Below are 12,501 nucleotides of genomic sequence, written 5' to 3' on the forward strand. Positions count from 1 at the left end.
TGCTTTCTATCAGCTGCCAATTTGTCTTCTATATCCTGAAGCATTACCCTCTCAGCAAGTTCAGCATCAGCAGCCTCCCTTCTTTGAATTTCAGCTTGTAGGCCCAATAAATAATCGTCGGCAGTGATTTTCAGGGATTTTGCTATTTCAATCATCTTTCTACCCTCTTCAGTTCTAAGGGCAGCAGGATACTCCCTTAGATCCATATCAAGCTGGCGAGCCTCTTGAAATTGAGCTTTCTCCTCATCAGTAGAGAGCCTTTGACCACTGTTGTTTAAGTATACACCAATTTCAATTCCATAAGTCAGGGCAGTGATATAGAGTGGCTGATCAAGGGGATGATGCAGCAATCTAACTTGGCATATCCTTTCATTAATAGCAGCTTGTCTTTGCTCAAGCAATTCTTATACAGTAATCTCCAGCCTGTAAGCATCTCTTTCATCTGGATTCATTTTAAATAAGTCTGGCTCACCACGGGTAACTGAAACATCTTCCCAAGTTCTGTGTTTACCATGACGTTTTGGGGAAGATGGAGGATACATGATTGATTCACCTATGCCAGATGAACTCACTGGAAACTGATTGACACGATTATCCTTTGTTCTATTAAAATAAGTGAGGGTCTGGGGAGAGATAGGTGATTGAACAAATAAGTGATCTCCACTACCCCAGACTGTAAAGTCAGCAGGATTAACCGTATCATCATCTTGAATAGCACCCAGCTCAACCACCTTGGCTGGGTCTTCAACACTTGTAACACCCAGCAGCACACTTCTGGCTGGGTCTTCATTCACAACATTCCTTGTTGTGTCTTCAGTATCAGCTGACTGATTAGTATCAGCTAGTACAACCACCTCAGTATCTTCATCAGCTGCCTCAAATAAGGGTCCTTTCCTTAGGGGCTGATTGTCCCTAGGAGCAGATTTCACCCTTTGTTTATCTATGGGCATGGGTTCAGCTGATGGTTCTTGTGGTGATACTAGCTCAAGTAGAGGCAGGTAGGAAACGATAGCAAGATGCTCCCCCTGAATATCATCATCATCATCAAGATTGATTGTTTCTGCTGGCTTATGTTGTGTAGCTGGCTGTGCAGAAGATGTTGGGCGAGAAGATGAGCTGGTTTCTAACATAGCATCTAACCACTTCATAAAAATGTCAGCTCTAACTCCTCTCCCTGACTCAGTAGATGCAAGATAATCTATCATTTCTTTAGGAGTCATCCGTTTGATCCTGTCTGCTCGCTCAGCATACAGCTTTGCCTTCTTTTTGTCGTATTTGACCATGAATTTAGCATTTCTTTTTCGTGACCTTTTTGAATTTATCAATGCCAATCAGGTCATCATCAATGTCCCTCTTTTTTGGGGTCAGCCATCTCCTATGCTCAATTCTGTGGCGTTTAAGAGCAACATAGGCATCCCATTTGACATTGAAGGCATCATTTAATTCTTGCTGTCTCTTCTGATGTCTCTCCAGTTTTCTTTTCATTCTTCTTTCAATAGTTTGAGAGACAACAAAAGCTTCAGCAACAGCCAATGCAGAAACATCACTGGGCTTACTGCCAGAACCAATATAATCCACTAATGTGGCAGACACACTGGGTTGAGATTCACCAGCTGCCTTTACACCAGCTTCAGTATGAGCGTTGCTAGGCTTAGTGCCAGAGTCTTGACCAGTAGTACCATCACCACCATCACCATCACCATCCCTCCTTGGTTTTTTTAGAGCCTTTTCATGCTCATGCTCCCCCTCTGATTGTTTTCTCTTTTTGAGTTTGTTTTTAGATTTCTTCTCCCCCTTTTTGTCATCAGCAGGGGCAGAAAGGTGAACAGGGGAGACCTGTGCATTAAGGTCACTATCTGAATCTAGAATAGAGAATGCAAAATTGTTCCAGTCAGCAACTTCAGGAGTAAGATTGGCACCAGAATCCACGCCAATTTGTTGAAGAAGAAGATTGGAAGACCTAACTTCATTCCTTGCAACACCCATAGCCATCTGTTCAATAATGGCCCTAACATCACCCTGTAGGGTAGCCAGTCGTTGCATATTTTCAACCATTTGAACATAGGCAGAAGCAGGAATCATGTTAGCCATTTACTGTTCCTGCGAATCCAACTCTCATGTAGCACCGTATTTTCTTCATTAAGAAAAAGAATTCTGCGATTAGCAGCGTCCAAATCAGCTTGAAGACGGGCAATATCCTCAGTGTACTCATTGTGAGAGATGATTCGTTTCTTTAAGTCCTCCTCCTCTTCATGTTGTCTGACAATTGCATCCACCGCAAGATCTGCAAAAGCACATACTTTGTCGAGCTGGGCTTCAACATTGGAAGTGGTAACTTGCCCAGCGTTACGTATGGCTTCAGTCACACTATCAACAATAGCAGTGCGAATGGTGTTTTGTAGATCAGGTGTAACTTCTGCTAGTGTCTTATAGACAGCCAGGGTGGAGATGTCAGCCACCTCATCAGCATTAAATTTAACATAGCTGGTTAAGGGGTGGTCAGTAGCAGCTAACACAGAACTACCTCCGTGGGGTGGTGGAGGTGGAAGGTCAGAATCTGACTCGTCACCATGATCACCATCATTTTTACCTTCACCCAAAGGTTTAGAATCACTGGTATTCTTGTCAGCATCATTAACAGCATCATCAGTGAGATCCACTGGTTTGTCTTTAGTACCAGTCACATTATCATGAGTGACTGGTTCATCCTTACCAGTACCTTTATCAGCATCACCATCAGAAGAAGAAGATGATGAGGAAGAAGCTGATGAATCAGAAGGTACTGGTGAATCAGTAATATTCTACATAAGGTATTTACCAGTAGAGGGATCTCTGATGAACTTGAGAGGCCTCCATGTACCAGGCCATGGAGAAGCAGCTGGAGCCATGCCAAAATAATGATATTATGGCTACTCGTTGATCTGTTCTAAAGTAGCCAGCCTCTCATAAACTTCTTCTCTAGCTGGTCGATCAAGCTGAGACAATAGTTCAGTCAGCTCCTCGCGAGGCAATTTGCTGGCTGAGACTATGGCAGTTTGAGGATCAATAGTTAGCTGATCCACCAGCAGAGCAACTCTGGGAGTGATAGACGCTCTCCGATAGATGAAGTTAGGTACAACTTCATCAGGATCTGGCACCTGGCACACATATGGTTTCTTCTCAGCAGAAACAGTAGCCTGAGAAGAGTCAGTAGTAGCAGAAGCAGAGGTACCAGCATCCATAACGGGCTTCGCAGAGCCAGTAGCAGCAGTAGGTGACTGTGCAGTAGGTGAAGAAGCAGCATCTGCAGCACCTTTAAAGAATATATCCGGTGTTGAATCAGACACCTGTAGATTACCAGTGGAATCCACAGTAATAAATTGTCTTGATTGAAGATCAGAAACGTCCGAAATAACACTAGTAGCATCAGTATCCACCTTTGGCTCTTTGGAAACATAGCCAACATCCTGGAGAAACGAAGGCCAGGAGACAGCACCAGCATGCAAGCGACCACTAGTAACCACTTCAGTAGTAACAGCAGTTGAAGTAACTGTGGTAGTGACAGCATTATCAAAATCAAGAACCTCCTGAACAATATTACCCTGTGCACCAGAGTCTGATGGAAAAGTAGCACTTTTACCAGCATCCATGATAACATCAGATGGAAAAGTAGCATAAGTACTAGTATCCACAATAACATTCTGTGCATCGATAGCAGCAGCAGAATCAATGTCACCCTTTGGTTCAGAGACAGGTTCATTAAGTAGAAAATCCTTGACAATATTGTCAATTACCTTTTTAAGAACATGATGATCCACTATGATTTCATCTTCCACTTCAGGTGCAGTAGTGGAAGCAGCAATACTGGGAGCAGTATCACCAGCAGTTGTAGAAGCAATAGTACTAGCATCAGCACCACCAGTAGGAGAAACAGTAGCACCAACACCAGTAGCAGAGGTAGCAATCTGCTCAGTAGGAATAATAACATCTTTAACTTGCTCCCCCTCTGCCTGTTCATCTACCCTGTTAAGAACTGAAACAATAGAACATTTTATGTTAACAACTGTAGAACCAAATAAATTTGACTCAACAATTGCATCTGTTGTTGGTCTCTGGGGACAGACTGGTGATTTGGTCAGCCCTTCAAATGAGATAGAATAAGGTGTCTGTAAGTACAGTTGTGACTCTGCTGACTCATTGGCGACACATGTTGACCCAGATAGTGTAAGAGTTCTGGCTGGTAATGATTTAGGAGTGAGACTCTTATCATGATCCGAGTAACATAATGGCTGTGCAGTACCCTGAGTTGGTTCAACACGATGAGGACCCAGCTCAAGTTTGCTTTGGGGGTCAGGTATGTGCTCTGCTGGTTGTACTGTCAGCAGAGGATATAGCATTAAGTTCAATTTAGAAAAATGTGGAAGTGTCTGGCTAGAAGAGTATGGGTTGCTACTCTTCTTAACACTAGTTTTAAAACCAGTCAATTTGGGAGCCAGGGTTATACCTTTAACTCCACTTTCATTTTTCAAGTCAGCAGTGAAAAGATTTTTAATTAAGTTAGAATTTTCTGCTGTTTGGTCTAGAAACGCACCAGGTTCCATAGCCACATCATTTGCAGGAGCAGCAGTTGAGACCGGTGCAATCTCTCCTGTGGTGTGCTTGGAGCCAGCTTTTGCTCATTTGGATTTGCCTGTTACCAAGAAATAGTTAAGCAACGGATTCCAATACTAGAAGTGGATAGTCAGTATATAAGACTAGGGCTGTTCTTTATGATCAAAGAGCACTAGATTCTAATACAACTACTGCTTTACCAGTATGTGAGACGGTGGCTGTACTAGTTGAGGCAGATGGCTTCTTCCTTTTTACAGCTGGCTTTTGCTGAGGTCCCTCCCCCTCAGCTGGTGCAGCACCAGAGGCAGTCGGTTGGTTCACTCCACCTCGAGCAGCAAGATACTCAAGCATGCCTGGTGTCAAGACATTATATGGAGCAGCAGGAGCATCTTTTGGCATTCCCCCTTGTTTTGGAGGCAGGTCGAATGATTCATCAGCAATCTGCTGGTAAGCTTCACCCAGCTCATTTTCAAAAACAAGGCTCAAAAACCTTGGAAAGGGAATTAAGTGTGTTCGTTTGGGTGCAAGCACCATTTCCCTTAACCTTAAGTAAATTTCACCGGCATAATCAATATTGCGATTGAACAGCATCTCGTGACCAATCTTCAGCTCAAAATCTGAGCACTGATCAAAGCTCCCGGATATCTGACTGATGCAATGGGTCAGCAAGCCAAAGAATTAATTCCACAGAGGTGGCATCTGCTTCCTTAAGGGCGTATGAGCCACTGGTCCATCAAACCCTATAATTTCCAGTACTTCTCTTCTAAACTCATCACTGGTTGGTGAATTAACGAATGGACCAATAGGTAATTGGAGAGCACGTCGGATGGCATCAACAGTGATGGAGCAGGCTAGGGTTTCAGTCACCATGCCACGAATACATGGAACATTCTGTTGAGTGGTGGCCGTGGTGGCAGTATACCAGAATCTGGCCAAACAGGCCGGATAAAGACGAGAAGGTACTCCGGTAATAGCTCGAGCCAGTGGTGATTGTCTTATGTAATCGATAAGCGTATCATAGCCCATGTTGGCTTTGAATTTGGGAATTGAAAGGGCATGAGCAGCATTGCCTCTCGATAGGCGAATGGAAGAGTGTTCTGGTGTATTTGCAGCCCTAACAAGGCTTGGGTACAGGTTGAACAAAGAGCCCTGCACCACTTGTTCTTCGATGACCGGTGGTGGTTGCTGTTCCGGTTATTGTTGTTCTACCGGTTGTTGTTGCTGTGGTTGTTGTTCCTCTGGCTGGTTTGTAGCAGGTGGTGATTGATGTTGTTGTTGTTGTTCTGCCATTGAAGATTTCGTAGAAGATAGATGTATGAATTGATTTGAAGATTTGGGGTTTTTTAGAGAGAAGAGTGTGAATTTGAAAACTGAATAACCGAAGGTTATTATGGAAGATAAAACACTCTTTTAACCATTGTGATTGGATGAAAAAGGTAGGAGAGAGAAAATGACAACTGCCATTAGCAGGCGCGTGGGTAGATGTGACAGACTGGCACACTCTCGAGGGGACACAGACTGTTGATTTGACATATATACGGCTTGAACACTCATACCTCCCATTTAGCATTAAATGCAGCAGGTTTTAATAAAAAAAATGATTTAAAAAACCACAAAATAAGTTTTGTATTAAATACAAAATACTTTGTTACATTTAATATGTTATGAATTTAATTTAAATCATTGGGAGTAAATGAGTTTTAGATTTAAGGAATCATTTAATTTTGTGAGCTATTTATTATTTCAATTAAAAACATTTTGAGTAACCAAAGTATGAAAGACCTTGTGGTGCTGAGTGTTTTACATGTAGGCAGTAAGTTAACAAAGATGACTTACTGGTTTGCCCTACATGTTGTAGAGCCAGCATACCAACAAAAATTTTTCTTTTATTTAAATTTCAAGCATACCCAGCTCAGAGATGAGATAGTTAAAACGTTTCTCATCTAAGGGCTTTGTGAATAGATCTGCTAACTGCTGGTCTGTTGAAATAAAATGTAGCTCCACATCTCCTTTTTGAACATGATCCCTTATGAAGTGATATCGAACGTCAATGTGCTTTGTTTTTTAATGCATCACAGGATTGTTGGTGATAGCTATTGCACTTGTGTTGTCACAGTAGATTGGAGTCTTTGTAACATGAACACCATAGTCTTTCAGCTGGCTTTGCATCCACAGTACTTGAGTAGTACAACTACCAGCAGAAACGTATTCTGCCTCAGCAGTAGATGTGGACACAGTATTTTGCTTTTTGCTCGTCCAGCTGACTAGCCTACCACCCAGTAACTGGCAACCACCAGTATTACTTTTCCTTTCTATTTTACACACTGCAAAATCAGCATCTGAATACCCAATTAGCTCAAAATCCTGGTCTTTGGGGTACCAAAGACCACGTTTAGCAGTAGCTTTCAGATACCTAAATATCTTTTTGACTGCTAGCAAGTGCGACTCTTTATGATCAGCTTGATATCTGGCACAGAGGCATGTGGTAAACATAATATCTGATCTGCTGACTGTGAGATAAAGTAGGGATCCAATCATACCTCTATATTCAGTGATATTGACTGGTTCACCATTGGGATCAGCATCTATTTTAATAGATGCTGCCATTGGGGTCCCTATATCTTTTAAATAGGTCAGACCAAATTTCTTTAGCATATCTTTGATATATTTATCCTGACTTATAAAAATTTCATCATCAAGTTGTTTAATTTGTAATCACAAAAAGTATTGCAAATCTCTTTGTAAGCTCATTTCATATGTCTTTGACATAAGTTTTGAAAAATCTTGACAATGTTTCTCATTTTTAGATCCATAAATAATATCATCCACATATATCTGTACCAGCAAGAGATCACCATCTGTCTTTTTTGAGAACAGAGTGGTATCAATTATTCCAACTTTAAAACCTATACCAGTGAGATACACATGAAGTGTCTCATACCATGCTCTTGGAGCCTGTTTGAGGCCATAAAGAGCTTTGTCTAGCTTGTAGACATGGTCTGGATATTTACTGCTTACAAAACCAGGAGGCTGTTTGTAGTGACCCGAACTTTTCCATGTTTATATATATTAATTGAGATTGATATTTACATGATTAAATGTTTCCAACATGTTAAGCAATCAAACTTGTTAAGACTTGATTAATTGAAATATGTTTCATATTGACAATTGACCACCCAAGTTGACCGGCGATTCACGAACGTTAAAACTTGTAAAAATGACATGACGATATATATATGGATATACATATGGTTAACATGAGATTATGATAAGTAAGTATCTCCATAAGTATATTAACAATGAGTTATATACATATAAACAAGACTACTAACTTAAGGATTTCGAAACGAGACATATATGTAACGATTATCGTTGTAACGACATTTAAATGTATATATATCATATTAAGATATATTAATATATCATAATATCATGATAATATAATAATTTAACATCTCATTAGATATAATAAACAATGGGTTAACAACATTAATTGAGATCGTTAACTTAAAGGTTTCAAAACAACACTTACATGTAACGACTAACGATGACTTAACGACTCAGTTAAAATGTATATACATGTAGTGTATTCAGATGTATTAAAATACTTTTGGAAGACTTCAAGACATATATCAAAACACTCATACTTAACGAAAATGGTTACAGTTACTTTCCCATTCTTTTCTTTCATCAAGAATTCTAGTCGTATTCTTACCCGTATTATACACAGCTTCAAAACGTACTTACTATAGGTATATACCAATAGGAACTAGCATGGGATTCCACTCTTGATTATGTCATGTATGACTAATCAATTTTAACTTCTACCATGAGCTAGTCAACTAACTAGAACTCCTTTTAACCCCACTCACCACTCACCAATTACCACTCATCATTCACTGCATTTCACTTCCAATTCTCTTTCTAATTCTCTCTCAACACACACACACTATTATGAACGTATTTTTCCAGTAGTTAATCATCATCTTCATCAAAAATCACTTCAAGAATCAAGCTATAATCATCATAGGAAGAACACTTCAAGAACACTTCAAAAATCCCTTCAAGTTTACTAATTTACTTCCAAGCTTTCTAATCCATTCCAAGTAATCATCTAAGATCAAGAAACCTTTGTTATATATAGTAGGTTATATTTCTTATTCAAGGTAATATTCATATTCAAACTTTGATTCAATTTCTATAACTATAAACTATCTTAATTCGAGTAAAAATCTTACTTGAACTTGTTTTTGTGTCATGATCCTACTTCAAGAACTTTCAAGCCATCCAAGATCCTTTGAAGCTAGATTATTTCTTGTCACTTCCAGTAGGTTTACCTACTATACTTGAGGTAGTAATGATGTTCATAACATCATTCAATTCATATATATAAAACTATCTTATTCGAAGGTTTAAACTCGTAATCACTAGAACATAGTTTAGTTAATTCTAAACTTGTTCGCAAACAAAAGTTAATCCTTCTAACTTGACTTTTAAAATTAACTAAACACATGTTCTATATCTATATGGTATTCTAACTTAATGATTTAAAACCTGGAAACACGAAAGACACCGTAAAACCGGATTTACGCCGTCGTAGTAACACCGCGGGCTGTTTTGGGTTAGTTAATTAAAAACTATGATAAACTTTGATTTAAAAGTTGTTATTCTGAGAAAATGATTTTTATTATGAACATGAAACTATATCCAAAAATTATGGTTAAACTCAAAGTGGAAGTATGTTTTCTAAAATGGTCATCTAGACGTCGTTCTTTCGACTGAAATGACTACCTTTACAAAAATGACTTGTAACTTATTTTTATGACTATAAACCTATACTTTTTCTGTTTAGATTCATAAAATAGAGTTCAATATGAAACCATAGCAATTTGATTCACTCAAAACGGATTTAAAATGAAGAAGTTATGGGTAAAACAAGATTGGATAATTTTTCTCATTTTAGCTACGTGAAAATTGGTAACAAATCTATTCCAACCATAACTTAATCAACTTGTATTGTATATTATGTAATCTTGAGATACCATAGACACGTATACAATGTTTCGACCTATCATGTCGACACATCTATATATATTTCGGAACAACCATAGACACTCTATATGTGAATGTTGGAGTTAGCTATACAGGGTTGAGGTTGATTCCAAAATATATATAGTTTGAGTTGTGATCAATACTGAGATACGTATACACTGGGTCGTGGATTGATTCAAGATAATATTTATCGATTTATTTCTGTACATCTAACTGTGGACAACTAGTTGTAGGTTACTAACGAGGACAGCTGACTTAATAAACTTAAAACATCAAAATATATTAAAAGTGTTGTAAATATATTTTGAACATACTTTGATATATATGTATATATTGTTATAGGTTCGTGAATCAACCAGTGGCCAAGTCTTACTTCCCGACGAAGTAAAAATCTGTGAAAGTGAGTTATAGTCCCACTTTTAAAATCTAATATTTTTGGGATGAGAATACATGCAGGTTTTATAAATGATTTACAAAATAGACACAAGTACGTGAAACTACATTCTATGGTTGAATTATCGAAATCGAATATGCCCCTTTTTATTAAGTCTGGTAATCTAAGAATTAGGGAACATACACCCTAATTGACGCAAATCCTAAAGATAGATCTATTGGGCCTAACAAACCCCATCTAAAGTACCGGATGCTTTAGTACTTCGAAATTTATATCATATCCGAAGGGTGTCCCGGAATGATGGGGATATTCTTATATATGCATCTTGTTAATGTCGGTTACCAGGTGTTCTCCATATGAATGATTTTTTATCTCTATGTATGGGATGTATATTGAAATATGAAATCTTGTGGTCTATTGTTACAATTTGATATATATATAGGTTAAACCTATAACTCACCAACATTTTTGTTGACGTTTAAAGCATGTTTATTCTCAGGTGAATACTAAGAGCTTCCGCTGTTGCATACTAAAATAAGGACAAGATTTGGAGTCCATGTTTGTATGATACTGTGTAAAAACTGCATTCAAGAAACTGATTTCGATGTAACATATTTGTATTGTAAACCATTATGTAATGGTCGTGTGTAAACAGGATATTTTAGATTATCATTATTTGATAATCTACGTAAAGCTTTTTAAACCTTTATTTATGAAATAAAGGTTATGGTTTGTTTTAAAAATGAATGCAGTCTTTGAAAAACGTCTCATATAGAGGTCAAAACCTCGCAACGAAATCAATTAATATGGAACGTTTTTAATCAATAAGAACGGGACATTTCAGTTGGTATCCGAGCGTTGGTCTTAGAGAACCAGAATTTTGCATTAGTGTGTCTTATCGAGTTTGTTAGGATGCATTAGTGAGTCTGGACTTCGACCGTGTTTACTTGAAAAATGATTGCTTAACAAATTTTGTTGGAAACTATATATTTTTAACATGTGAATATTATGTGATATATTAATCTCTTAACGCGTTTGATATTATGTGATAGATGTCTACCTCTAGAACAAGTCCCATTGACTCACCTAATAATAATGAAGAGTCAAATATAAATTGGAATGATTCGTGGACTGATTCACAAGTTCCCGAAGAGGAACCGGAAGAAGAGTCGGAACCGGAAGAAGAATCGGAACCGGATGAAGAAATAGAACTGGTGGGGGAAATAATAAAACGGTTAAGTAAAAGAAAATCCCTAACCAACCGACCAAGGTTAATTATGGTCAATGGTGTTTCCGCCAAGGAAGCAAAATATTGGGAGGATTACCAATTCTCCGATGAATCGGATTCCGACGAGAATTCCGATGATGTTATAGAAATTACCCCAACTGAATTTAAAAAGGCAAAAGAAAATAATAAGGGAAAGGGCATAAAAATAGAGAAATCTAATTCCAACCCCGATGAACTTTATATGTATCGTCAACCCCCGAAGTCGTTAAGTTGTAACAATGACCCGGGAACCTCTAAACCACCAGGTTTTTCTAAACCAATGTGGATAACGACGGCTCGTATTAGGGGAACATCATATATCCCTAGAAACTTGGCAAAACGAACCAAAACCGAAGAAGAAGAAACAAGCGAGTCGGAATAAGATAGTTGTATTCGTGTGGTGTAATATAAGTAATATAGTGTGCTTATGCTTTATGATATATGTAAAAATTGCTTGTATTAATAAGTATTTTTTTTATGAATCTAACTCTTGTCTATTTTACAGTATAAAAACACAAAATGGATAGACAACCCAATATTTTAAGAGACCTACCCGGAGACATGATTGATGAAATCTTGTCTAGAGTCGGTCAGAATTCTTCGGCACAACTATTTAAGGCGAGATCAGTTTGTAAGACATTCGAAGAACGTTCCAAGAATGCCTTGGTTTATAAAAGGCTTTCGTTCGAAAGATGGGGGACATCACATTGGGAAATCCATAAGTTACGATGTGTTTACTTTGACGCATATATTGCGGGGAACCCAAATGCTATTTTACGCAATGGGTTAAGAAATTATTTTGACTCAATATATCCAAATATTGGACTTCGTGATTTAGAAAAAGCGGCTAACATGCAACATAAAGAAGCATGTTATGCTTACGGATTAGTAATGTTCGCTTCTCACCAAAGTGAGAACAAGAACTTCGGGCTACAACTATTAAACAAAACGTTCCCACAAGTGACGGAGTCGGTAATTGGGGTAAGAAATGAGGTTTTTAGATTGTTACGGGACTGTTGGACATTACGTAACCCTCGTCCCTTTAACGACGTTACAACACGCTGTCTTATCAACGGCCATAACGGCTATGTTCCACAAGACCAAGGATGGGAAGTAATCCTAGTAAAACCAGAATGCATGACTTGTTTCTGGACGTATGAATTACGTGTATTTATTGCCTTTGCTGAACGACTTGTGT

This window comes from Rutidosis leptorrhynchoides, chromosome 3 (assembly GCF_046630445.1).
Source record: "Rutidosis leptorrhynchoides isolate AG116_Rl617_1_P2 chromosome 3, CSIRO_AGI_Rlap_v1, whole genome shotgun sequence".
Classification (NCBI taxonomy): domain Eukaryota; kingdom Viridiplantae; phylum Streptophyta; class Magnoliopsida; order Asterales; family Asteraceae; genus Rutidosis; species Rutidosis leptorrhynchoides.